We start from the raw sequence: 27,406 nt of genomic DNA, 5'->3' as shown, positions 1-27,406 counted from the left end.
ATTTTACAAAAAACCACCATTGACATTAATAGATCGTGTATTTATTTTCCGTCTCATTTGTAGAAACGCCCGCGATCGGTTTGCTCGACAAATATTTTCTCAAACTGGAATTAGAACATGCGCGTGCACATACCTTGGGGCAGGGTTACCACTTGTCCCCTTAAAATAATTACTTGTTTTTAAAAAAAAAAAAAGGGTTACCACTTTTCCCCTTACAATAATTACTTGTCCTGCCTTGTCCTACGGTGTAAGTATTTTTTTGTACTGATTGCAAATTTTTAGAAGTTTTCAAAACCCACAAAAAGTATTAAATTATTAAATAAAATAAATTATTAATAATACATAATTCGTAAGGAATTGTTTTATATTCTTTGGCAATATACAAGAGAGTACTTATATGCACACCACACAAAATTAGCGATCACTAGACATAAAATTAACTCAAATTGTTTCTCAGATTATTCGCTACTTTCCATCATAGCTGGTGTATCTTTTTTAATAAATAAATTAACATTTTTAATTAAATACACCTAAATGTCCACCGCCGCAGCACCCCTGCTCGTTAAACGCATTAGCGAGTATGACACTCGCTGCGCGGGCGCAAACAAGTCGGTGCGCGAGTGGAAAGCTCCTACGTTAGGAGCGCTCTCCCGTACCATGCACTATTAGGAATTCCATGGTGCCTACGTATAACATCTATTGCAATGTCTTTCAATTTTATGCTACGAGTACGACCCTTATTAATATAAAGTTTAAACAGTGCATTAACATTGATTTCGCTCCAAAGAACACGAGGCAAAACAGTGTTTTAGGTAAACATTTAAGGAGTAACTAGCCTCCTATGCCTTCTTCAACGCGAAATTCGAACCTAATCCGCATACCCACTAATTTCCCTTTCTATTCTTCTGAAACTCAATTAAAGATAGGCCCATTAAAATCCCAAAAAATCTTCTAGTAACAACAACAAAGTACTCTAAAAGCTTGAGCAACTCTACTGGTAACCGCTACATTCTCAACATGTTATTTGCCGAGACCACTTAAAATATTTGAATGGCCATCCATCATGATGCTGCACGTTCAGTCACTTCACGGACAATCAAAATAAAGATAAAAACTTTCCAATAAAAGTTGCTGGAACATCTATAATTTAATAATTTGGTACTCCGGTTAAGGTTAGTCATGCAAAAGGCGAGGCCATCTTGTGTTAAGTCAGAAAATAAAAGCGCTCGATGTAGGTCCGACTTACCTATAACTTAAGTCAGAGTGCATTGTTCTCAACTAGGAACAATAATAGTAATGGCGTCAGTTATGACTAAAAGGTATCGTGAATAGTAAATCTTTGGCTATAGATTCAGTAAATCTTTGAGTAAAGTCCAATTAATGATCAAGTGTAAAAAAACTACAGTAACATACTTTTTGTAATCGATTCAACCTTTGCGCTTTGTAACTCATCGAGCAAGAGCTCAACCTTACAGTTATATGTCATAATCATTATCACATCACGTTAACCACTCTTCTTGCGCCGTGTACGTGACGCTTACGAAATGGTAAAGGTATTTACGATATTTCGGATTCCGATTGGATGTTCAATTATCACGCGTTTCCCGATTCGTTGAGCCACGACTTCGAAATAAAGGCAGAAGAGTCACTCTGGCCGAACTCATATCTACTCATTCATAAAAAGTTAACACGACTATCATCGAGAATAAGGAAGGTTTAGATTAGAAGTTAGTAAGGTCGTAAAAATGATAAAAGTTGCAATTCGATGAATTAAAAAGTCAATCATTACAGCTGAAAGTAAAAAGCTCGAGCGGAGAAATATTTATTGGTTGGTTCAATAATAACAATTACATATTTCACAAGTTTAGCATCCCTTGACTACGAGTATAGAAAGCTATTTATCTGGTAACTATTGCTAATTTGTGTGGAATACTGAAATAAACAAAGACATTAAGAAGAATCGTATTTCCATAAAACGCTTGGAAAGTGGTGGATCTACTGTTCTGTACATTTGCGGTGCGGCTTTCCGTTAGCGCGTCAATTTGTGAACGTTACCATTTTGTTCTGGTCCATATTCGACCACGATCGCAGGCAAATTAACATGTTCACTGATCGATTTATTTCCCCGATGAGGCGACTGCGCAGCACCTGTGGCACGATCTCAAACTTCACCACAAAATAATAATATAATACTATTCAATTTCTTACGCATTTACACAGAATTGAGCGGTCAAAAATATAATTCGGATTTACGAAAAGAAAAGAAATGTACGCGGTTGCTGGTATTCATTTGAACGTAAATAGCATTAGTTTTTCATTTCGCAAATGTACTCGTACTCGCAACTCTACGCATTAAATGTTCAAAATTTCAGTAACTCATCAATTTTAAACATTTATCTTCTTTTTGTAACACAGAACTAGTGATAGAGCCGATCGTGCATTTGCAAAATGCCAGCCCATTATCGTTAGCTAATCAATGCTGCGCGCCTTTACTGCGCATTAGAAGACGCGGCGTTTACGGGCAGTGGCTGTAATTTGCCTCCATAGATCCATCAGCTGCTTTGCTCGTCCCGAGAAGTACCCCAAATTACGGGTGCAGGCAGAGAGGGTGGTCACACTCTGTGGAAATTTGCTAGTGATCAGCAAATCTGCGAAGTAAGTTTAAGCAGCAGCTAGGCATGGCGCATGAGCTTCAATTACCCGCAAAGAAATAAATATTGCTTGGAAAGGTGTTCATAAACGAAATATGATGTACCTATTCGGTCAGTTAAAATTGATACAATCATTGTATCAGCTAAAGCCCAGACTTCTTTGTGCTATATTGTGATTGTTGAACATCAATTTTCGTTTTATTAGATGTCAATATGTGCTCATCATAAATATATAAATGGTATTAAGACCTAAGCCCGTTACTGGTATAGGGCATAACACGAAAAATAAATGATTAAGATATAAAGTGGACTTAGGTCTATAATCACTGCTTTAGCATCCAGCCAATCACCGTTCATTACGATTATGCTCTCCGCCATTTACTACTAACAATTCAGTTACATAGTCACTTGCAGCCTGATCAAACTATCAAAGCTCTTCTGAAGTGGATAGCTTAATTACATCAATAGATTTTTATGGCATGCGCATCTTCCTCGGTCAGTACATTTTTTTCTGTGTGGTAGAGACAAAAGAACTAAGAAACCTCTGGGACAGACGAACCACCCCTTGCAGGCACGAGACAGATCGCGATCAAGCAACGGCAGACGACTTATTTACGGCACCGCGGCGCGGCGTGCTGAAGACTCTCTAGCCGGCGAACGCGTTTGTTAAAACATTAAATTCGCCATCACGAGAAATGGAATATCTATGATGGGGTTATTGTTCGAGTGGTCGATAGTGTGAAATGTGCGGATCACGTGCAGCACCGCTAGCGCTTTATTCGCTGACCTTTGACTCGGCCGCGATGACAAGACGATTTCAACGGCTATAATCAAAAAAACTTCATCAATACTACGAGTAGTATTCTGCCCAGCTTGATACTTGTAGTATGTACCTATCTAAGAAACTTCATACCATTTTATACATAGACTTTTTATTTTTATTGAAGTCAGTCTGTAAGTTTCCTATAAATATAAGAATAAGAAACCGCGAGCTATTCCCGGTTGATAACGATGCGGCTGCTTTTTATACCGAACGAGATACAGCTCTCGAGAAGAAGTTCGGCCAATGAATTTTAAAGTCCACTACTCTATACGACCACAGTAAGTCCTTAAAAGGACAATGTTCGTTCTCCATACATTGTTCGCCGTTAGATCAACAGTGCCGAAATAATACTTTCTAGGTTCTAAATGACACAAATCTTTATGTAAGAACAATTATTCCTGGCGGACCAATTCTATAAACTTATTGATAGCAATATTGTTATCATAACCTCTTACTTACTAGTATTGTATTATATTATTTTATGCACATCGATTTGGGAGATGTTCTGTATTGTAGTTGTCGCAGCCAAATTGTATTATAATATTGGACGGGTTTTGGAAATAGCTCGGCGTTCCACTTTTATGATTTACTTACTTACATTTTGCACATAAATAAATAACATGAATCCTATGTTTACTTTCCACTCTTGACATTTAACACGTGACTTACCAAACTAACTATCTCCATGGTTACCGTCTTAGTCTATGCATGACTAGGGATTGAACAACTTTTAATTGAATATTATTAACAATTCTCGATAATTATTATCGATTGAAAAATATTCGGTATTTGAATCGAAAGATATATTCAATTTTATCAATATCAAAATATTCAATTTTAATAATAAAATAAATATTATTTACTACCACCTATGAAATGTTCTAAAAATTGCCTGGGTTTTCCCTTTCCAAGCTGAGAGGATATCATTTTGGTTCTATCGATACATAATAAAGGTACTTAATATTTGAAATGTATTACCAATTATTGTTATAAGCATTTTGAGCGAATAAAACTTTCATTCTATTAGAACTTTAGACATTTCTCTCACTTTAAGCGGCATTGGATTTTTCATCGAATTTTGAAACTGTAACAGATATATTAAAGATGATCCCATATTGTTGTCATTGTCTATATCAGTGTTATGATCACAATTCTTTTTATTTTATTCATGACCTTCGACCAGTTGGACACATTAGATAGCTTCTTGTAGTATCGTGCAATATATTTTTTACTTTTAATTAAAATCTAGTCATACTGTAGCAATTTGGACGATTTATTTTATTTACAAGATCGGTATCTTATTGTCTATGATGACCGCAGTCAACATCACTATTACATGGATTCCTAACAATGAAGTACGGCATTGCCTTGTGCCGATTTTACATAGATTTTATCGACAAAAATTATGGAACTTCATAGGATATGGAGCAGGCCACGCCCTAAAATGTCCGGATGTCGTCATAGTATTATGGAATACATATAAAATACTTTTATTATTTCATTTTTTAATCCTCAAGTGTCCGTTACAATCTAATTAATATTTAAGTATTCAAAAAGTAAGAGATTAATTTTGATACTTTACTGCTGTGCCCAGGAATCTAAGGCGGTTTCTGACAATGTCCTTTCAGTGCCGTCAACAAGTACATAGTTCTTTGAAAAACTGTAAATCAACTACTACTATCAATTTGAATTCATGTCTATAAATGCACTGATTTTTAAATGCATTTTGTTATTAGTTTTTTGTATAATATTGAATAACTTATTATGTGACGTACCACGTAGCATGTTAATCTATGTTAACTCAGATTTTTTTCATAATTAATGTTCTCCGGGGTAGCGCGCGATTGTGAGTTTGATTCCCACCGATAGCTAGACGCTTTTAAAAGTGAAATACATCTTCGAGTACTTTATTTTGAACTAAAGAGAACCTGCATAATTGGCAGAGCCTGTGCGCCGCTATTTATAGGACACACACACACCGCTGCGGCACAGAGGTCGCTCAGTGTGCAGACAATACTTCTCGGAATCAAACAACGGACATTGTCCCATTAGTCTTATTAGAATGCCACTGGCTTGTTGATCATGTGCACTACAAACTACATTTAACATGTCTTCCCACACTTTAACTTCAGAAAAAAGCTGCTACATTCACACAAACAATTTCGAGATTGCATAGACTTTAGGAACGTTTTACTAACCTGACTATTCTGATCATTATACTTTATACCGTATCTTTAAAACTTCAATACAGTTACTTTAAGGAGTGCTCGCCAAGTATAGATGACCGGCCGTAAATACGAATGAGTAAGTTCCGCGAAAAGCCATAAACTCATTTTAGCTGAAGCAGCGCAGTCCGTGCGCTTACTAGCCTCTTGTATGCAGCGGCTGCGCCCGCGCACCGAAATAGAAAGCTTCTGCGCGGTCGTTCAATTTGTGAAATACTGCAAACTAATGCACGAAGAACACTGGCGGATGGTGAATAGCATTTCTCAATAACTATTTAGTACTATTTACTTTGTTTATACGCCGTTGTGATCTTGGCAGTTGTCTGTTAATTTACTTCAGATATAAATTAACAGAAATCTTACAGGTGAACTTATTCACAAGCCGTTCTACGGTAGGAACTTGCAAAATACGATTTCCTGAGTGTTGTAAGCGCCATATTATGATTCGTTTTTACAACCTACCTACGCGCTCTGTATTTCACCTGTCGCGCTGGGGCAATGAAATCATATTCAGTCCTCCGACGGAATTACTTGGTAATTTATTTTATGATGTTGTTATGGCATTATTTTTATAAAGAAAACATTTAGATTATACTGAAAACGTAGAAAGGTAGCTATTTCTCGAATTGCAGTTGCATGTTTACATGTTGACGTTGAGTCTGACCTTTACAAGAAGAATAAAAGTAGAGGTTATTTTCTCAGCGTCAGACTTGCCAAGTGTCAACATTTGTTAGCTTCAACTGTGCATTGCTGCAGGTAATTACCAACCATTTGCTTAACACAAACTAGAGATTGTTACGACCGTTATTACTACACTTAATATTGGAAAGTTTCCATTTCCTAGGTCTCACAAGATCTGGAGGAGGATTGAATTGTGCAACATAATTTGTACGCAAGGGAGCTTTTGCAAGTTCTGCGCATAACTAAGTTGTTACAAAAAGCTCCACATAACGAACTCGTAGAAAGTAGGCTAGATCGAGTCCCGGCCCTTTCCCGCCTTCCAGCCCTTGGTCCCGAGCAGACAGTTACCTCGCGCACTGCTGCGGCCGACGACCGCTCCCGGTCAACGCTCCTCGGCTGGAGCCGGCACCTGCGCACTGCACTCACTCGCACTCGCGACACTGTCACTCACTCGCACTCCCGAATTTCGGCAGGCTCGGGCTCGGCGCTCGCGGCGCGGTCGGACTCGCTCGGGCCGACGCGTCTCGCAGGGCCGGACGGCGCGCGCGCACTGCCGCCGCGCTCCCCCCACCCCTCGCATAACCTGCTCCAATCCAAGCTTTTTTGCGGTAAAAAGCCCAGAGATAAAAGTAAAATGATTACGCTCCCACGGCGCGATCAATTTGACTACTAATGGCAACGCTAGCTTCCGATCCTGTCATATTACTTAATGTAACGCTAAGTGACTATGGATTTTGATTTGTGATGTCGTTATCTTATTTTAGTTAATGTATGGAAATTGGGATGTCGTGATTCGGTTGTTTAATCTCCTGTGAGTGCGTAATCGGCCGTTAATTAGCCGGTTACAATCTGGTTTCTAGCGGATTGTTGAGTTGGTGTGAAGCTTAAGGATTGAAAGCTAATCAGTCAACATTCAAGAGTAGCCTGATATTCTGTATGAGGTAAATGTTAACAATAAAAAAAAAGCTTTTGTTTAACTTTTGTCTGTAAATTGATATGTTAATTGTTCAAAAAATGATAAAATCTGAACTGTATGAATAGATAGTACATACATAAAATGTATGGTTAGCAATCAATTCAATAAAATTACAAACGGCATATCCTTTCTTCACCACTGTACCAATTTTTCAATGATTCATCGCTGACATCAAAGATCATCATCATCAATTAGATCAGTATAATTACGACGTTAGGCCTCACGCGGGTCCACGCGTCGCGAGCCCGAGCCGACCAGCGATAGAGATCTGCGAGCGCGTCACTCTCGTTATGGCTATCTTTTAATTGCCGTTTACCTAAACATTCGTCTTTGGCGGAGCTATAATCGTTAAGTCGTGTTCAAATCACAGACTAATTTATAACATTCATTTTTATGTGGTGATTAAATTAAAATAACTCTAAACGTACAATAAAGAAACAATATACATATTGTATTTTTTGAGCTTTTATATTTTACTCATGGAGGGATTGCTGTCGTGCAGCTCTTATAGTATCGTATTTCTGTGGGAACAACCACTTTTTTTTGCTTAATAACACACAACAGGTAACAAGCGTAACGTATTGTCCTTGACACCGCCCTACGTCACACGAATTAAAAGCGTTTTTTGCAATGCTAGGACCTGCCGACAAGTGGACTAATTAGCGCAATGTGAAAGAACTTTTAAAAGGTCGTCGGTCAAACAGAAAAATTAATCTGATAACTGATAATTCCAAGGCACTGATAAGGCTAGTCTAAACCGAATTTCGTGATTCTATGTATTATATGAACACAGTTTATGATGATATTATTGATGATGACAGTTAAAAGCACAATACAATAAAAGCTTTTAGAGATGTTTCAATAGAAAAAGAACTTGCCAAACATCAATACGATGTAATTCGGTCAATTAATAGCTCCATTAATAGTGCATGTCTAAACATTAATACTAGCACTCCCCCTAAAGCCTCCGCAGCCATGGAGCAGGTGCGCGCTCGCGTGCGCTTGCGCTTCGTGACCGCGTCAATATCTCAACTAAGTAACATTGCGTTTTTCAACTGGACCCGCACAGCTGTCTTTGTGTTATCAATAGAACATGTAACTTTTTAGGTTGTATAGTGCGAATGTCAGGGAATTAAATTATCTGGTTACTAGCTTCCCGCCCACGGCTTCGCCTGCGTGTAATTTTGTCTGTCACAGAAAAGTTCGCACGTCCCTGTTTCAAAAACCGGGATAAAAACTATCCTATGTAAGGACACAGAGATAGTTTGAGTCCCGGGAAAGGTCCCGGGACTCAAACTATCTCTGTGCCAAACATCAAAATTGGTTCAGTGGTTTAGGCGTGAAAGCAAGACAGATAGAGTTACTTTCGCATTCATAATATTAGTATAGATAGATTAACTGAAATGAAAGATAACCGCTTATTCAGGTATTATGAGCAAGACTTTAGAACAACGAAAATTCGGAAAATTCAGTGACGCGAATTAAAAATATTTTACAGACTTTTCCATCAATCTAAGAACAAAGATAATAAATAATCCAAAAAAATCTACTGCTGGATTTACACTATGCGGAAATCAGCCGAGTCAAGTCAAAAAAACAGGAGTGGGGATGAAATTCATTCATTTTTCATCGCCACCCCACTGTTTTTTTGACTTGACTTGGCTAATTTCCGCGCAGTGTAAAAGCAGCATAAAGAACTCTTGATCCTTTACAAGTTTTGATTTTTCTTAGATTTTAGGATAACAATAAAGCTTTGTAAACCTGACAAAAGTATTGTCATTCCATTTTATTTTGTAGACAAACACATGTCGATTAATCGTCGCGCCAGATAAGATCAGCCCAACCCAAGCACAGGCCTGCGGAGTGCGGACAAAGCCTGCATGCTCTGAAACGGGATCGCGCAGCCGAGTCTGTCGGCCGGAGCCTGTCATAGACTGAATTGCAGTTAGACGCCGCAACTAGAGTTTATTTAAGGATTATATTACTGTTATGGAAAACATTTGCTGCACTTTCAGAAATAAATACTTTAGCAACAGAGCCAATAGCCAAATCAAAGTCTATCCCGAGAGCAAAACCGGGATAAACCTTTACTTTTAAGTGTGCCTTTTTATTTTGTTTTATGTGCAATAACTTACTACTAGCTTTAAATAAACAAATCAAGTATTGTGTTAATTACATCCATCACATTTAGTTCGGAATAAATTATTTTTAAAGAAAATTATAACGTCAAAAAGCCATGTATGAGAAAAACGAAGAAAAGACATCAACGAGCTCTACCAAAAAAATATTTTCGAATCAGATTTTTTGAAACAACATTGTATCTTTAATTTAACCATTAGTTCTTTTGCTCCACAATACATCTGGGGGCACGGTAGTGCCCCCGCCAAGTCGAGCGCGAAGCAAACACTGCCGTACCATCCTTTACTGGAACCATTTCGCCGCATTTTCAGGCCCCTATTTGAGAACCTTTGGATAAGACCAGAACGCAGAAATTTTCGTCATCTAGTAAGCTATAATCACGTACTTAAAATCCAAAATTTCAAGTCTGTAGGTCATTTAGTTCCGAAGTTAAGCGAAAGCAAAGTTTCGCATTTATGACACTCACTCACTCACTGATGATCATCAAAATAGAACTAGTACTTCCCATAAACTCAGAGAGCTGAAATTTGGTACAGAGTTAGGGTTTAATGGCCACATAAAGGGAAAACTATAAAAACTAGGAAATTCGAAGATCTGGAGTAACACCACATTCATAATCAATACTACTAGCGCCACACCGGCACCGTGGTGTTCGCCTGTACCGCTCACCGCTAGAAGGCGCTAGCACTTTGAGCGTCGAATTTCTGCACCGCGGTGTCCAGATTATTAATTTAATATCGTAAAAAAAATTTGGATAACATTAAAAGACGACAACTTTAAATAATTATACCACTTTCTACAAAAAGAAGTGAAATCCCACCAAAAACATTCTGTAAAAAACTAGCCAAGTCTCGATGGAGCTGCTTGTTTATCTCTAAAAAGTAATGAAATCTAGACAAAGTCGTGCCAAGTCTATGGTTCCTTACTGCGATTTCTTTATTAATATAGTTAATGTTGTGTGACTTGGCCGTTGAACAATCTTTATTAAGATAATCATACATTATTATTGAAATACGCAGCTTTATCAAGCCTACAATTGACTGGTCATTGCATCAACGTTTTCCAAGTGGCAATTTTCCATTGTCAATGGGTAGCGGTTCTGGCGATAGATTGGTGCAATGGTGTCATGGAGCACCTGGTTTTGTACCCTTCAACGGCCAAGTCACACAACATTAACTATATTAATAAAGAAATCGCAGTAAGGAACCATAGACTTGGCACGACTTTGTCTAGATTTCATTACTTTTTAGAGATAAACAAGCAGCTCCATCGAGACTTGGCTAGTTTTTTACAGAATGTTTTTGGTGGGTTTATTATACACATTTATTTGAAATGTAAGTCTTAAAAAAAAATTATTCAAAATCTGAAAGTATGATTTTGAGCCAAACTACATACTATTGACAGAAAGGATTTAATTTCTTTGAAAATCTGAACTTAACATCCTGGGAGAGTCTTCGATATTAATTGGTATGGTCGAGGAGTCTATTGGCTCCGAGGTGCGCGTGTAACCCGACCGCGCCGCGTATTATGTTGTTGCGCAAACGCGTCGTGACAGACCGACGCACGGGGTCGGGTTACCCGGACTCTGAGGACCTGCCTAAAATACCATGCAGAGATAGTTTAGGATTTTAGTACCCGCTTCCTGGCGTCGTTTAAAGTGATAAACTTACTTAATATTGGGTAAGTCTTCATTAAAAGACAATCTAATTTTGTAGTTTGACTATAAGACCAAAGCTTTAATTTGCCGTTTAATCACAATTACACCATTTAGGTACTTGTATTTACTATGGTGATAAGCAAATAAGTAAATAGGTTTGAGGAAAAGCTTGGAGACTCTGTTATCAGAAAGCATTGAAAATTTTATTCATATTGACATTAATATTGTACATTCATAACTCATTTCATTACTATCAACAAAATGAATTGTCTTGGGTGCCTCTAATTCTAACATTAGTGTCGTTAAACCAAACACAAACTATTAATTGTAAACACTCAAATTCACACGTTAATTTATAGTCAAAACGCATAAATCGATTTATCTCTAGCTCCTAATCAGTAATCAGTAGGTTACGCAACTCCGAAGATGGCCGAAATCAATTTCAAATTAATAGTTGATATAACTTAAATTAGTCGGCATTTTAGTAACATCACATATGCCAAAAATAACAGCCAGTTTATTTATATTAAACAATAATTTCCTAAGTAGGTAAGTTTGGTAACTATGCTGGTACTTCTGTGGTTTAAGAAAGTAAAACATAGTATGTATCTCTTTATTGGGTTTCTATGCTAATAAAGCTGAAGAGTTTGTTTGGTTGATCTCAGGAATACTTGGCCGATTTGATGAATTCTTTTTGTATTTAATAGCCCATTTATCGAGTAGAACATCAATAAATAAATGCCGCGAACACAGGAAAAATTACACACATGATTTTTACGTGTAACAAGTCACGGGCACAGCTCGTATTAAAAAAAATACTGTTAAAAGTCATTACAACTGAATGTAAACTATCTATTAATCCAACGAGTGGCTGATTTCTTCCCTGTACTGTGTAGCGTCTATTAGAATGAGTTGTTGCCGTGAGTTACCCAGATTTGGTGGTGATGTGTCTCTATTAGCGGCGGAATCTTACTAATCTCCCATCCGGGGCCTTATGACAAAACATCGATCTTGGAAGAGATACGCCTTTAATGGTTAGCGCCATGATCAAGGTTGTTAGAGTATTAATATACTCGTATCATACGATTTGATAATTAATTATCATGAGTTCAAATATTTTTCCCAAAGTTATAATACCTATACCTAAGTACTATTTATATTTTAGTATAGCAATTGCATTTAGTTAGATTAGTGACTGACTAAAAGATATATTTACAAATATATTTATATCTAAATACTAGAAATTAGTCTTTCATTTGAAAAGTTGGATAATGTAGGTACATACATCGGTTTATAAAAACTCCGGAAAAGGTCGAACATCATTTTAATAACTGGTACTCGTGAAACATAATTTCTAATAACAAAAATTGATGTAAATGTATAGTAACGATTAATTTCGTCATTAAGTACCTATGTATCCGGTATTCGTAGCAATCTCTGGCGGGAATGGCAAATTGCTTCATTAATATTAATTGCATTAGTTCACGTACAAAAAATTAGGAAACTACACAAATTCTCGAAACTGCCTATTCCGTAAATCAAGCGTCGCGAATGATTTATGACAAGTGCTATAAACGTTATAATAACAAGTTGTAAACATTGAAACTTGTAATCATTTAATTAAAACACTCAAATCCTGTAATAATAATTAATTATTCTGATTATGATTAGATTGCGAGCTGTTAAGGCTCAGCTGCAGATAAAAATTTGATTTAAATATTCAATAAGATTTTTAAGAACAAAATCTTTATATCTTCGAGAATAAAAAGGAAGTCTCGTACTTGTAAGTTGAGTGAACTTATTTTTATAAGCAGCCGTAGGAGCTGTGGCGTATCCGACCTAAATTGTAGTAATTACATTTATGATTTTATTGTAATTATCGTAATGCCAATAATTTTTACCAACTCCGCGGCATCGTATGAGTCAAAACGTAATAATTACCTATTGCATGTTTTTAATAAAGCACATTTCTTGCGAGAGGGTCCCGCCTTAACACTCGCGGTCAAAGTTATAATTTCAGGCCATAAAGTGGAATGCCTCCGCTAAATAACAGCTGCGTTACTTTAATATTCTATGTATTACACTTCGCTATTTGTCTCTGACATTAGTGGAAGTATACGAAAGTAATATAGAAAAAGAAACATGAGTTAGTTTTTATGTAATAAATTAAAAAAAACTGCCACATTGACTCGATTTGGAACATATTCAAGGAGGCTTGCCTTCTAGGTCTAGCCTAGTTGATACAGTTTTAGAAGTCTATATGAGTAGTTTTCTACAAATCAAATTATTTAATTCGCCGTCAATAATGATACGAAGAGAAGAAGAATATTAGATTAATTTCGTGGCGAAACCATGCGAGCGCAGACGAGGGCAATAGCTCCATGTTAGCTTCACTTTGCGTCTGAAACACTAAATCGTTCACGCATCTTAGTATTAACTTAGTCTAATGCCCACATTAGCGTCTCAAAAACCAGTCCGAAATTGCTCTAGAAATGGCTCTAGTTTTTGTGAAATTTCTCAGTGTGGGATTATTTTTTAACCTACTTACACAGCTACAGTTCCGTTTGCAACTTTATACGTGTTTAACTAATTTCGTATTTATTTTGCAGAAGACCTTTTCTTACTAGAATAACATAACTTCTACTAACTTTTGCGCGCCCCCCCTATTGCGCGCCCTTATGGCCAGTAGACCGACCTGGCTCACTGTGTCACAGATGAGACAGGGACTGTGTCACCAGATTGTAGCTTGCCTTTAACCTGTCTGACACTGTCTGATTAAACCGTCTCGGCCACAGGTCTCAACCAGAAGGGCGCGCAACCCTCATCGCGAATTGGTTCCCGCTGAAAACCAGCTTCTCGGCATGACGTTTGTGTCATGTCGCGATTTTTGCTGAGCGGGTGCCTATTCAGCATATGTTTTTATTTATTGTCTGTTATGTTTTTATGTTTTTTTATGTACTTACTCTTGCTTTGTATACTTTAAATGATAATTATGCTGAATAAAGACATTCTTATTCTTTTTCTTATTTATTCTTATAACTTTTGCCCGCGGCTACACCCGCGTGAAATTTAGTTTGTCACATATCGTCATAAATTATAACCTATATGTTATTCTGGATTATAAACATGTTATACTGGGTTATACTGTAAAGTTTCAATAAAATCCGTTCAGTAGTTTTTGCGTGAAAGAGTAACAAACATCCAGACATCCAAACTTTCGCATTTATAATATTAGTAGGATTTGCAAACAAATATAAATTCATTCACACAACAATCTCGATCCAAAGGCACTGACAGATTGCTAGTAAACAGTATTAATTGCCGAGCCTGCAGGTAAATCATGCGTGTTAGCGCGCTGAAGGGCCGCAGTGTGGACTCTATGCAGCGTTACATGAGGCAATAAATACATTACGCTGTGACTACATTGCAGTGGCTTCTGCGAGTTCACAAGCTCATTAAAATGACAGTGACGTGAAGTGAATTAATATTTCATTCGTACATATTACGTTACTGCCGTTATAACATTTTTCATGCGCCGTTTTTATTGTTTGATTAACATTTCATCTTACATGTCCATCAACTTACATAGACAGAGTTGCACCATCTTTCTTAAACTTTGACAAACGTTAAAAATCTGTCAAATTCCATACAACAAGCACCGGTTATTGTTATTGTTACGGCTAGTATTTGTATTGTCTGTGGTTACGGTTAAAAATAAGTTGGTGCAACTCAGCCTTAGACGCAATAAAAAATATGAATATGACTAACTTAAGCATGGAAATACTGACATTGCCTCTATGACATTCCAGTGCGGACTTGATATCAAACACGTCTAATAAATGGCGACTCTACCTGCCTATTAACTTTTATTTTCTAAGTAGAGATGATTCTTGACAGACAAATACCTCGTAAGTCCACATGTCACTATCACGTAAGGGCAGAACCGTGGGAGTGTGTTTTATGTTAAGATATGTAAATGCCGATGTAGTTTCTGTCGTTTTATATGTATAGTGGACTTACGACAATTTGTCATGGCTGAAAAGACCTTATTCTATTCAAGGGATAAGATTCTTTACTAGATCATGGCGAATTAGAGCCTTCGGTCAGTTCACACTAATGAAATAATGCAAATTACTGCAAATACAGCTCGTAACATAAGTATTGATTGATTTTTTTGTTTATCCAGCTTGAGTCTCAATCGAAACATTAAAAGTAACAACAGGTATACAAGTATAAGATGATACGTCCACTTCATATTGGAATTAAATGCGAGATGAAGCATAACAGATGGAACTGAATCGGCAGCCGGTTTTGGCTAGCTGGAAAAAGGAGCTAAATTGTATGAAATAAACTAATTTAGTTGACCGAATAATCACTCGAAACAGCATTATTTGATCAAGACTAGTCAAACAGGTCGGCGACCGTGACACGCCGCGACTCGGCTCACGCGCACTCGTGGCTTGACCCACTGCTCGCACAAAAAATAAAGTTAGTACGATTTTGTTTAACATTGCTAACTTATATTACAATTTAGTAATCATCGACTTTCTTTATAGGTATCTTTTCTTGGCATGTGTAAAGCTCTCTAACTAAATTTTAAATAAACAAATTGAAAAAATCGAACTGCCTAAAGTCGGAATTGAACCCACGACCTCTAAAATATTTTTCACTAAGCCAATTAATTCCACTCATTAAATAAAAAATATGAAAAAATATAGGTAGGTATAAAATAAAGTTTTAATTTATTTATTTAATTTCAAGAAGATATAAAATTGTTAATAACATTGGGCTCAAACGCCCAAATATTGGGAACAGATTATTGCGCGCTAATCTCCGCGACTGCGCCCGCGCGGCCTCGTTCATGTTTACGGCGAATATTTTATGCCATTTAAACCCGAGCAGTTTTCAGTCCCTTATGGAGGACATTAATTAATACATAATTGATTTCACGAATTGATCATAAAATTTAGGCATTCCGCCTAAGCACTAAACGCGAATGTTATAATCATTAAAATCAATAGGGTTTACGCTTCATTTTTAGCGCTTGTTAATGGTAATATCGTTCTAAAGTTTATGTCTGATCGTTAAAACGAATAATAATTGTTATTGCAATAAGTATTATAGTATACTCTCACAATAGTCCAGTCAAATTAGACATGAACCCTGCAATAATTCGCATACAGCTGAAAATTGGTACGAATGTTCGGAGCACCATTATGAATTAACTGTGAAAAGTCCGCATCGATCCGACGTGTGCTAAAAAAAAAATTCAAGGTCAAACTTAAAAAATACGGGTTTTTGAGATTTTCAGCCAAACGGTAAGTTTTATCACAAAAATATGTATGACAAGGTTTAAGACCATACAATTATCTATCAAAATTGTCTATATGTTACTGTAAAAGCTCGAATTGCAGTAAATGCTAAGATATTCCAGTAAAACCTAAGATCTACCAATTCCTAATGGTAAATGTCCCAAAAGGTTTGCGATTCGAACTCTTACCACCATTTCGTTGGTAAATCTTAGGATTTACATTAATAGCACGGTAAATGTTGAAAAACAAAACAAGCATTTTTGACAGGTAAAAATCGGTCTTATCTACGCATTACACGAGCGCAGCCTTTTTGTATTGTTAAATGTACGAACAATTTAAGAACAAAAAAGACCACGGCATCACTTTTTATTTTAATACAATTAAACAAACCATGATGTCACTGCCTTGTTTTTTTCTTTAGCAACGTAAGATCATGTCATATAAAATACTAGCTTTTGCCGGCGGCTTCACCCGCGTGAAATTTAATTTGTCACATATCGCCATAAATTATAGCCTATATGTTATTCTGGGTTATAAACAATAATACTGTAAAGTTTCATCAAAATCAGTTCAGTAGTTTTTGCTTGAAAGAGTAACAAACATCCACACAAATTTTCGCGTTTATAATATTAGTAGGATGCATGCAGTACAAAATTTCAGTGTCCTAGATAGGCTAGATATGATATTTACATGTATGCGCTACTATCAATGCTGGGTTATTATAATTCCGATTTTTTCCACTTCACTTTTCGTTCATGCCATGGACGAAATAACAAAAATGATAATACCATGGACTCCATGGTATTATCATTTTTGTTATAATCTTACTAATTAAAAGTTCTGTACACTTTTACGAAAACAAACATCGTTGGTTATGAGTCAGAAGGAATAAAAAAAGGAAACAGTAAAAATGTGAACACCAAAACACAAGAAAAAGAAATGATTGCAAATACTTAATTTAAATAAGTTGGTGTTATTTTTGTACTTATTACTATCGTGATACCTTTATAATACTATGTACCTGTTTTGTCTAATAGGTAGTTGATGAAAGTAAGTAATTAAGGGTTACTCATTGTTTTATTCTTAAAACCAACATCTACCAGCTGACAGAGGTAAAACCTAGCATATACTGAATTCGAATGGTAAAAGCTCGAAAAAATCGTCGTATTTTCAGAAATACATACATTTACCAACTCATGTCGGTAAATCCTAAGACTTACACTTAAATCTTAAGATTAACCGTAGTTCGAGCTTTTACAGTAACATATACACTTTCTCCTAAGAGTCAGCGTTTCTGAGATTCGATGATCCGAAGAGTCAAAAAAGTGTTTTCTTCATAACGGTCTTACACATAAATCCAATGTGATATCGCCTCGTACCACGACTCAGCATTGTATCATGATGTGTTGTCGACGTCGAATATAAAATGATTAACCTTAATGTCATTTGTCATCTTTAATTTTGCAACTTAGACGAAGGACTGCACCGTGAGTTTCTAAGATACGAAGTTTTCGTGTCTATTATGTTTAAGAGCTCTTATATGCACACGTCACTACTCTACTTGTAACTCTATGGTCACTCTTTTAGCCCGACCAAGTTAGACAGTCCAGGTTATAATAATTCACATAGAGCTGAAAATTTGTATGAATGTTAAGAACACCATCCTAAATGAAACTCACGGTGCAGTCCTTCGTCTAAGTTGCAAACATTTTTCGACAATTAAAGATGACAAATGACATTAAGGTTAATCATTTTATATTCGACGTCGACAACACATCATGATACAATGCTGAGTCGTGGCACGAGGCGATATCACATTGGATTTATGTGTAAGACCGTTATGAAGAAAACACTTTTTTGACTCTTCGGATCATCGAATCTCAGAAACGCTGACTCTTAGGAGAAAGTGTATAGACAATTTTGATAGATAATTGTATGGTCTTAAACCTTGTCATACATATTTTTGTGATAAAACTTACCGTTTGGCTGAAAATCTCAAAAACCCGTATTTTTTAAGTTTGACCTTGAATTTTTTTTTTAGCACACGTCGGATCGATGGGGACTTTTCACAGTTAATTCATAATGGTGCTCCGAACATTCGTACCAATTTTCAGCTGTATGCGAATTATTGCAGGGTTCATGTCTAATTTGACTGGACTACAAGTTCAGTCTGCACATATTTGATGTACTCCAATTTGGTTATTCTTAGCGTTAGATATTTCCCGGCAATTAGTGGTGACTGAGTTTGTTCCGGCGTTTCTTCTCAGCACTTGCCATATGTTTGTCTCGAAGCGCTGGTAGGGCCCAAAAGATAAGGAGACATGTAAAGTGCCCCATAAGGGCTAACTTTTCTTTTTTATTATTTTCTATAATAATTTTGACGTTCATAAGTGCCACTTGTGGTCTAAACTGAATAAATACTTTTGATTTTGATTTTGATTTTGATTTTTTGATTTTCAATACAGAGTGTTACTTTGCATTCTTGTATTACTGTCACTGAACACAAATCAGTAAAAAAAATATGTCCTATTTTGTTTTTTATTTTGAATATTTTATTTTATCGACAATCTGTTAAATATTTATTTATTTATTTATTTTAGGAATTACAAACAAATGTGTTACAGCAATTAACTTTTTTTTTTTTTTTTTTTGAAAAATGAAAAAACATTTATTCAGTATCTTTTAAGTTAACATAATTGTTGCAAGTGGCTGGGGTCTCCTTTTAAGTATAATACCTGTGTTAGGAGGCCCCGCTCTTTCTTAAAGTTACAAAGATACATAATTACGTTAAACAAGCCACAAAAACTCACAAGTACGTATTACTAGTACTAGAACAACGCTAGATATCTTTATAGTTTTGGTTACATTCAATAGTTTTGGTTACATTCAATAGTTTTGGTTACATTCACTAGTTTTATAAACAAACAGCTACTTATTTCATAATAAGGTATTTTTCAAAAGTAAGGTAAGGCTATGTGACACTGTGTGTGTGTGTGTGTGGGTATATATGTATGTGTGCGTGATGGGTAGCCCTACGAGTAAAATCTTGGGATCGGTGCAATTAATTTTTTTTTTTAATAAATAATAAATAAATCTTTTTTTAATAAATCTTTGGACAATTTCACACAGCGCCAGCTAGCCCCAAAGTAAGCAACTTAATGCTTGTGTTATGGGTGCTAGCTTAACGGATATACTACTTATATACTTTTTTTTTTTAAATACATAAATATTATACATAGTCACACCCAGACCCGTCACAGAAATTAAAATTCATCATTTCAATTTCTGCCCGGCCGGGAATCGAACCCGGGACCTCTCGGCATAGTAGTCCGTTCTGAACCACTACTCCAAACACGGACAAATGCATGTGGTTCTTGGGATCAGAATGAAATTTAGTCTGTCACAGATCGTCGCAAATTACAGCCCATATGTCACTCTAGGTCACGAACAACAGTAAAGGAAAGTTTCATCAAAAACCGTTCAGCAGCCTTCCTTAACTTATCTACTAGACTTATGTATTATTTATGTGGTAACACATCCCACTACGTAATCCACATATTAATATATGAAACCATGTAATATAGAGCGAGGCAATTACAATTAAGGTACACCTTATAAATACACCACTAATTATCGTAACGCATGCACATCACTTGTTGGCGATGGTGGTAATTGTATTTTTAAATATCTATTGCAATCTAGGCAAGAATGCAAAGTAACACCGTGTATATTCGAATCGATATTACGCAGCTACGGTATGAATCCTCGTGAAAACTAGACTTTAAGTTTGACCTATTTATTAATTAGGTATTTATTAAGAATTCATATAGCGATACAAATTTTAACACAGTGCACAGACAGGCTCTTCCCGCGACCTTTACCATATCGTCGGTCCGCGCAGCGGTCGGGCAGCGCAGGACCGTTCATTGTGGAAAACCTTGGGGGAGGCCTTTGTCCAGCAGTGGACGTCATTTGGCTGAAACGAACGAACGAAGCACAGACAGGAATTTCAAAACACGGTTTGACCAATGACGTTTTGAACGAATAGCTCACTTTAGATTTATGATGATGACACATCTTTGACTCACATCGGTAAATCACCAAAAAAATTTGGAAAAAATATATGTAAAACAGGCCGACACCCATTGGTTAATCCTACTTACGTTAAAGGTGTGTTTGTATAGATATCGCCTTTGTTACCAGGCAGTAAGGTGGCGACGCAGACAATAGCGGTGGTAGGCGTACGCGCCGGCCAATACAGCGCACGCGCCTTTGTGCGTTCGCCGCCTATTGTCGTTTTCCTTGAAGTATATTTTGGGTTTTGTACGCAAAAGTGACGAATACTTATGTATTGTGTACCTAAGAATGGCGTTGCTTCCTCATTGCTCTACATGCTTAATTTACGGCAATATTTTGTCGCTTTGTGACTTGGCACCCTATTTATGAGTGTTGCAAACGTAAAAAATGGATGTTCATGTAGGTAGTCGGTTAGTATTAGTACGGCCTTAAAATGGTCAGTTAAAATATGAAGAAGTACTCGCCATAATTATACATTCTATTTTTCCTTTACTAACCAAAGTTTTTGTCTTGTACTCTCACAGGCTCTAACATAGGTAGTCAGATTTCGGGAGCGGGGTGGAAGCTTTTTAAAAAGGATTATATTTAATTAAACTAAGTGATCACGTCCTCGCCGAGTTGGAGGCGATTTAATAATGATTTAATATTGTGGCCGATCGCAGTCGTCCAGTACGGTGTTTACAATTTAATTCTGCTGACACATCTCTTATGTGAATAACAATTCTACGAATGCTTACACTGTAGAGTGGAAAGTGATGACTTATCTTGTTTAGTCTAGAGCAGAGGGAGCTGACGGATGCATAACTCCTCCCTCCCTAAGTGAGAAATTATCGGAAGTTTCATTTTTATGAGTATTCCGATAATTTCGTTTACATAAAATTTTTACATGTTTGCGGAAGGCAATTAACACAATTAACATAAAAAGAATCAAAACTAATACAAATGTAAAGTATGTAAAATAAGAAGTGTCTGTTTCATTTTCACTAGCACTGATTGCTGCACTGTGTTTCAGGGCGTACGACATGTATTTGATTTCGTCCAAATTGATTCCATGCATATTGAGTGCGCGTGCACCGGATAGCGTTGCGTTTACAGGTAGCTCGGGTAGGTGAATCACCGGTACGTGTTCTACGATGTCTGATGAAATGTAGAGTCGATGGTGGATCTGCAGGCCATGGATTTCCAGGTCACAGGGCTCATCGATGGTGATGATGTACGTGCCGAAGACTGACTGCTTACTGACTTCGCTGTCGCAATGTTTGGTCAGCGTGGCTTTCAGTCTGCTGTACAGAATCCAGTTGTTCGCGTTGAGCTGCTGGAGTTTTACTTCTTCCAGCTGGATCTGGTGCTGCTTGCAGGAGGTAAGGTCCTTACTGAACCTCATCAGCTGTTCCACGCAGGTAGGCTCGTTATGTAGAGCCTGGTTGTTCGTAGAGCACAGGAAGCGATCGCCGGCGGCAAGCGGGCGACACGGTGTTACGATCGGTAAGTATTTCAAACCCTTCGCCAAAAGGTAAGGAAATTTGGGGAAAATGGAAAGCGTAACGTTTTGGGATTCTTGGAATATAGGAAGTGAGTATATCTTATAATAATTGTAAGTATAATTATCTATCAATGGTATTTCTAAAATAAATGTTATCTGATCCTGTTTCATATAAGATTTTACACAAATAGTTTCTTCTAAATTTAACAAATTACTTTCCGTAGGCTGGTAAACTAAATTGGCAGAGTTTGAAATTAACTTTAAATGATACAATAATTCTGTAGAGTTTACAATTGCTTGGTGTAAAATGGATACTCTACTTAATGCTAATGCTGTTTCTATTTCACTTAATCTTATAAATATTGTACGGAAACTACTTATGAATATGTTATACACTCCTAGTATGTATGTAGAAAAAGTCCAATCGTTTTGTGTGGACGTTATGTTTTGCAATAGGCTTTCAACTCGTTTCAAGCGTTTATCAATAATAATAGAGCTGTTGTTTATTTGCTCTGAAATATTTATGAAACTGTCGAACATTTTTGAGACCAGGGTAATTTTTTTAGATATTATCTTTAGTTAAAGGGCCAGCGCCTGCGTCCCTATCATTAGCAGAAGGCACCACCTGCGGAGGGCGTTTTATGTTTTTAATAGGCACTTTGGTAGTCCTATCACCTACTTTAATTGGTAAGATGTTTCGCTTGGCTTTGCCTAAAACCTTTGCTTTTACATAACGTGGTTTGTCTTTGCTTTTACGCTTATTTACGTCTTTTGCAAATATTATGTTTCCTTCGGAAAACTCTATATCTGTTTCACCACCTTTCTTTTCCCTAATGGTTTCCTTTTTGGCTGTCGTTTTCTGAGCTATGTATTTATATAAGTGCTTTGTACGTTTCGCATGATCTTGAACTAATTGCTGATAATATTGCTTTTCGAAATTGATTCTAAATGGACTGTCTGAATCTGTATGACCAAAAACTACCTCAAATGGTGTTAACTCAGTTACAGAGTGGATGGTGTGGTTATATGCCATTACTGAATATGTCATAACTGATGCGGCATCTGTACATCGTCTTTCGTATTTAGCCAATCTATAGATCTCTATAATTGTCGAGTGAAAGCGTTCGATAAGTCCCATAGAATTAGGGTTATTTGGGGTTCCGATGTGAAGTTCAACTTTATGTAAATTTAGAAATTCTTTCATGAGTTCGTTATTAAATTCGGTTCCTGGATCTGAGCTTATACGTTTTGGAATTCCGTAGAATGAGAAATATTTCATAAGTGCTCTAGTAACGTCTGATGTTGATTTACTTGGTATCTCTATTGCTTGTCCTAATTTGCTGAAGGCGTCAATTAGGGTTAAATATGTGATTCCTTCAATACTGAAGAGATCAATGAAAATTTCCTGAAATGGGGAATCTTGAGTTTTAGTTAATTGCAAAAATGGTTTTATGGGTTTCCTATCGTATTTCATTTTACGGCAGGCTTCGCAAGCGTTAATGATTGCGGAAACTGTTTGTTGCATGTTAGGCCAAAAATGATTTCTACGAATTCTAATCAATGTTTCCTTAATACCACGGTGGCATGTTTTTCCTTCATGGTATTGGATAACTATTGCCTTTTGTTCACCCTCGTCTTCTATGTAATTTACCCGTTCTGTACACTCGTAGAACTGAACTACATCTTTCTTAAAAAGTTTAATAATTACGTCTGTGAAAATTCGTCTAAGTTGATCTGATTCAAAATAAATGAAATACTTTGTTTTAGGTTTGATATATTCTTTTAAAAACTGTTTTACTAATTCTGCATTATTATCAGGTAAATGTACTTCAAGAACCTTTTGCTTATCGCGTGAAAGGTTTTTGACTGAAAGTTCATTATCGAATCGTTCAAAGACTAATATTTGATTAGGTTTGTTATCGATTGCTTCGTTTAAGATTGGGATGCCTTGTGATTCGGTATCCTTTGCGGAATGAATAGTTTGTGAGTTATTTGATTGTTCATCGACACAGTCTGAATTATTTGACGACGGAATCGGATATTCTGAACCTAATTGTCTACTTCCTTCTGAGGATGTAGAGTCGGAAATTACTATTGTACTTCCTGATGATAATTTTTCTATTTTCTTTACTACTTTATCAACATGTTTTTGAATACGTTTTTCCTTTTTGCTAACATTTACTTTCATGGACTGATTATCTGAATCAAGAGCATTTACTTTTATGCGGGATAACGCGTCTGCGTTTGTGTTTTGTTTCCCGTTTTTGTACACGATATCGAAATCGTAATCCTGTAAGCGTAAACGCCATCGAGTTAATTTGCTGTTTGGATCCTTTAGCGAGTTAAGCCATGCCAAAGGTCTGTGATCTGTGTAAATGACAAATTTACGACCATAGAGATAAGGTCTGAAGTGTTTTACAGCCCATACAATAGCAAGTAATTCGCGTTCGATTGTACTGTATCGAGCTTCAGTATCACTGAGTGTGCGGCTAGCATACGCTATGGGTTTATCTTTGCCTACTTGTCCTTGTGAGAGTACTGCGCCCAATGCTACATTCGATGCGTCTGTTGTTAATATGAATTGCTTGTCATAGTCTGGGTATTGTAATAATGGGGCATGTGTAAGTAATTCCTTACATTTGTTAAATGCGTCTGTATATTCCTGATTTATTACGATTTTATTTCGTTTTTTTAAACATGACGTTAATGGTTTTGTAACTTTAGCAAAGTCTTTAATAAAGCGCCTGTAATATCCTACAAGTCCTAAAAAGCTCTTTATTTCTGTGGTCGTTTTCGGAATTGGGTAATTTAATACAGCGTCAATTTTATCATTATTAGGTTTAAGACCGTTTTTCGTGATGGTGTGTCCTAGGTAAAGCACTTCCTTACGAAGGAACTCGGATTTATCAAGTTGAATTTTAAGGTTTGTGGCTCTAAGTCTGTCGAAAATTGATTTTAGATGTTCCAGGTGTTGATCTAAGCTGCTGGAATACACAATTATGTCATCAAGGTAAACCATGCAATGGAGTCCTTGTAGACCTCTAAGTATATTATCCATAGTTCTTTGGAATGTTGCCGGAGCTGTTTTAAGGCCAAAGGGCATTCTGAGAAACTCATAATGACCGTTTTGTGTGCTGAAGGCAGTTTTTTGTCTGTCGGATTTTTCTACCTCAATCTGATGATATCCGCTAGCTAAATCAATCGTACTGAAGTAAACGCTTTTTCCTAATTTATCAAATAAGTCATTAATGTTTGGTAATGGGTATTTGTCGTCGATCGTTATGTCGTTCAAACGTCTGTAGTCGATAACCATTCTGTATTTTGTTTCACCAGATGCGTCCATTTTTTTTGGCACTAGGTGAACTGGTGCACTCCAAGGAGAGTGGGATTCCTGGATTACATTATCTTTTAACATTTTTTCTACTTGTTTAGTAATTTCAGCTTGCTGAGCTGGGGCCTGTCTGTATGGCTTTACGTGGATTGGATCCTCATTTTTTGTCCTTATCTGATGTTTAATTTTGTTTGTGAATGTTAATGGAAGTTGATCGCAATAAAATATGTCTTTATATTTATGACAAAGGCTGTAAATTTTTTCACGCTCTTCGTCGTTTGTGTGGTCTAATCGTAACTTTACCAAATTTTCTTCAAGCAAATTGTCAATTTCAATGTCATTCATGTTTTGTGTCGTGTTAACTTGAATATCAGTCAATTCGAATTTATTAACTTTAAATGGGCAAGTGATTTTATAACTGATTGGTCTGTCTAAAGTGTTTTGAATAATAGTGGATGCGTATCCGTTGCGACAGTTAACGATTGCACTAGGCATTCTAACGCCGTCTGTAAATTCTCTGTAATTTAGAATAGCGTCACCTGAATATTGGTCAACAGGTAACTTTACGCGTTTTTCTGAACGTGGAGGTAAATTAATAACGTAATTAAGGTTGTTATTAATTATCGGAATACATGTTGTTTTAGTCCTAAGGACCCTGTTTTTCAAATCAATTAATGCTTCTAATTGTTCTAACAAATCATTTCCAATAAGACCATCGTATCTTTTGTCTACATCATACAAATAAAATTTGTGGTGTTTGTCACTGTTAAATGTTGGTAAAAGGGGGATTTCCATAGTTTCATCGTGAATACTTGACGAGTGTGTACTCACAACTTGGAACGGTTCATTTCTAATGAATTCGCTGAAATACTGGTAGCCAATACGCGGACTGAAAAACGAACGCATGCTGCCAGTGTCGATCATCATGCGAGCATCCAGTTCCGGTAGGTAAATATATGGTAATGTTAATTCCGGATCGCAATTAATATTTATCTGTTCGGTTCTTTGATGGAGGCTGTTTCGTGAAAATCCTGTTGGAATTCAGTTTCCTGGGTTTCCTCGGGAGTTTCCTCGAAATCAGGGTAATACTGTTCGCTGTACATGTTATTATATTCGTCTATAGGGTATTCACAATAATATTGATCGTAATAGGACTGTTCTGATTCATCGTAGTTCAGATCATTTAAGTTTGTTTCATTTACATTGTTTGGTTTTGTAGCCGTACGCATAGACACGTCGGTCAGCTGCATACGTGGCGGCTGGACTTGTTGGGCTTGCTGAGCACCGAACTGTGGCTTATAGCCGAATTGAGGCGGTTTGTAACCGAATTGCTGAGGAGGATGTCTATAGCCAAACTGCTGGGGCGGTCTATATCCGAACTGCTGTGGAGGCCTGTAGCCGAACTGCTGCGGCGGCCTGAAACCTGTTTGATGCGGAGGCTTGAAATAGCCGAATTGTTGTAAAGGTTTATTTCCATATTGCTGGAAGGGTTTGTAGCCTTGATTAGGCGGAAGGCCAAATTTAAATTGTGGAGGAATTATCGGTTTGAAAGCATTAGAGCTGACAAAATGAGGCTGATTGCCTGAAAATTTCTGTTGAGTTGGCGTAAACGAATTGTTAGGTTTGGGTTGCGAATGCATTTTGCTTCGCATGTTATATTGGTCCATAAAGTTTACTTCCTCGAGCACAATCGAGAGGGCGGCTTCCAAAGTGGACGGTGCCTTTAGTCTCACAATGCGCACAAGGTTTTCTGGTAAATTATAGAGAAACACGTTTAACGCGGTGTTGTTGTATATGGTGATTTTGGCGTGACGGATTGACTCGTCTGCTATGGTGTTTACTTTGGATATAAGCATTGACCTGGTTGATTGCACGCGGTTGCAAAAGTCTGTGTATGATTCATTCGATCTGATTTTTAGTGATTCTAATTCGATATTAATGCATGCCTCACTACGCGGGTCTCCAAAATGTTGTGTCAGAATTTCCTTAAGTTCCGACCAGTTTGTTAAATTTTCTTGTTCTGATAACAGTGCTGCTGCATTTTCTGTAAG

At 36.8% G+C, this 27,406-nt stretch overlaps 1 protein-coding gene across 1 annotated transcript in view; it reads right to left on the bottom strand.

Annotated features, from left to right (window-relative positions):
- LOC135079791 (guanine nucleotide-binding protein subunit beta-5) overlaps positions 1-27,406 on the bottom strand; it is a 434,210-nt gene that overhangs the window by 320,283 nt on the left and 86,521 nt on the right. The gene's annotated exons all lie outside the window — the stretch shown is intronic.

The sequence above is a fragment of the Ostrinia nubilalis genome, chromosome 17 (genome assembly GCF_963855985.1).
Source record: "Ostrinia nubilalis chromosome 17, ilOstNubi1.1, whole genome shotgun sequence".
Lineage (NCBI taxonomy): Eukaryota > Metazoa > Arthropoda > Insecta > Lepidoptera > Crambidae > Ostrinia > Ostrinia nubilalis.
The sequence above is the reverse complement of the archived record's forward strand: the minus strand, read 5'-3'. Positions and strand labels throughout refer to the sequence as shown.